This window comes from Nanorana parkeri, unplaced genomic scaffold, assembly GCF_000935625.1.
Source record: "Nanorana parkeri isolate BGI_ZX_2015 unplaced genomic scaffold, ASM93562v1 scaffold2271, whole genome shotgun sequence".
Classification (NCBI taxonomy): Eukaryota; Metazoa; Chordata; class Amphibia; order Anura; family Dicroglossidae; genus Nanorana; species Nanorana parkeri.
The window spans coordinates 136187-138711 of NW_017308539.1; the positions used below are offsets into that span (position 1 = coordinate 136187).

Sequence of the window (2525 nt, forward strand, 5' to 3'; positions counted from 1 at the left end):
AACTTAATTTTATTGGCCATGTGGGGGGTTACTCCATATCAATACCCATCACGCTCATATAGGTCAGGTGTCCACAGACGTTTAGCAGTGGAGCATAATTCACTTTACATGAGACTGTCACAGCAGTAAACCTGCGGGGGATACTTGAAATGTTACCTCCAGCTCTGTGCAGACTTCTGGGAAAACGAGCCAATGACATGAGCGGGTGATACGACTTTTGGGGACGTCCTTTCCGCAGTATTCTAAAGGTGGGATCTTAATTTCTACAAGTCCAGCTCGGATGAGCGAATGATTCTTCCATGGGAGAGATAAGCAGACGTGGTCGTGCCAACTCCCGGCTACATAAACATTGATGCAAAAAAAAAAAAATTCATTTGAATAGATTCCAGCGAACCTTCGGAACAATTTAGGCAGATATTACAGAACACAACGGGAGGCCTACCTGACGCACACGACAATGTTGTCTGACAAAGCGCCACGCTCAATATTCGGGACCCCCGAGAGACAACAAATTTATGAATTGTTTAGAATGCATTTAAATCCCGAAGTCACGCTGACACATTGTGCTCGGTGCGCGTCAACACTCGGGACGGCGCGGATACCACCAGACTCTCTCTTCTCCGCCTGCCTGGAGACCAGGGAACCGTGGCTGGTCAGGGGACCTTCTCGCCCATCAGGAGGGTCACTGCGGAGGGAGGAAGGGGGCACACGGGACGCATGGGAGGGCTTTGATCAATAAACCGGCGCTGTAGAAAATTGATAAATGATTTGGGAAGAGCGGAACGTGTTTTATTTAACGGTTTTATAAAAGGTGAATTCTCCATCTCTCTCCCGGTGGTTGGCGCTTCTCTCGTGGTTCCGGGTGACTGACATTTGGGCCGTCCCGGTGAAAATGCCAAATAGCCGTAAGGGCCGTCAATGGCAGATGGACTTTTTAATGGGCCGTCATTCTCAATTGAACGCCCGGCGACAATGTTCTCTTTTTTTAAATCGTATAGATGAAACTTTTTGTAGTCTTGGAGTGGAGAGGGATTAGAACACCGGTCAGTTTTTTTTTATGGCCTTCTTGGTCCACACTGGGGAGACTCACCCTTTCTATGTGTCCAGGTGACCAAAACAGAACATGAGGGGAATTAGGAGAAAGAAGGGAGGACTGAAGAGAAAGGAGGAACAGTGGGAGGACATAAAAGGGATGGCTGAGGAGAAAGGAGGGAAGGCTGAGGAGAAAGGAGGGATGGCTGAGGAGAAAGGAGGGACGGCTGAGGAGAAAGGAGGGACGGCTAGGAAAGGAGGGATGACTGAAGGGAAAGGAGGGATGGCTGAGGAGGGATGGCTGAAGAGAAAGGAGCGACGGCTGAGGAGAAAGGAGGGATGGCTGAGGACATAGGAGGGACGACTGAAGAGAAAGGAGGGATGGCTGAGGAGGGATGACTGAAGGGAAAGGAGGGATGACTGAAGGGAAAGGAGGGATGGCTGAGGAGGGATGGCTGAAGAGAAAGGAGCGACGGCTGAGGAGAAAGGAGGGATGGCTGAGGACATAGGAGGGACGACTGAAGAGAAAGGAGGGATGGCTAAGGAGGGATGACTGAAGGGAAAGGAGGGACAGGGGGACTTGGCTGGTTCCAAAAGAGTCACAATTCCTCCAAATGAGAGGCAGGGTGTCTCAATGTTACAGAGGTGAACCCCTAATCTACACCACACTATACACTTGTCTGTTTGAGCAGCAGGGTGTCGCCGTCATAATCGTGTGTATATAATTAGATATAAGGAACGCTTTCACGTGTAACTTCAGCTTAAACATTTAATTTTTTTCTTAAATTAGGTGAACAATGGTCTGAACCGTCAAGCTTTATGTCTGTGTCCCAGCGGGGGAAAGATCTCCATTCACTACCTGTGTGGCCACCAGGACAGGAAGTGGGATGGACTCTCCCTAACAGGGACCCAGGCACCAGTAAAACCCCCCAACAGATGTTCTAACCCCACCACAACTGAGCAAAAACGAGCTTTCCTCTAACGATCCTTCGAAGGGAATAAACGAGGCAATTCTTTCGTTTGTCCTTTTTTTTTTTATTTATATTTTTTTATACAACCATCGTAATCTACATCGTTATACATAGAAAGGAAGACGATGAGAGAATATACACAGAGAGATGTACAGGATCCTTGCCCAGGCGGGCTTACAATCTAGAGGGCAGCAGACCATGAGCTGGTGCAAGAAAAGCTTATGTTTCCATGTGTCGTCCAGGGGGGCCAGGTTGGGGGCCGCTGCACTCCGCGTAGACAAGGTCCTTCCCTTAGGGGCCGAATTGCTGGGCAGTCTTGAGATGACATTTGTCATTCTAAATATGTGGTTATTACTTGTCTGGGGTGCAGGGAAGGGTTAAAAGTGAAACCCCTTCACTGGTCCTATGGCAGGGGGCTGTGATGTCATAATTCACCCCACAAGTCGCCAGGGCCGGATTTACTCTCTCTGCTGCCCCAAGGCCAGAGGTTCCCCAATGCGCCCCACTACCCACCAACCCCCC

At 49.5% G+C, this 2525-nt stretch overlaps 1 long non-coding RNA gene across 1 annotated transcript in view; it reads left to right on the forward strand.

Annotated features, from left to right (window-relative positions):
* Window positions 1-2525, forward strand: part of LOC108801268 — a 4060-nt gene that overhangs the window by 161 nt on the left and 1374 nt on the right. The window contains exon 2 of the long non-coding RNA XR_001942141.1: window positions 239-248. This is a non-coding gene — a long non-coding RNA (uncharacterized LOC108801268). The remainder of the gene's footprint in view (window positions 1-238; window positions 249-2525) is intronic.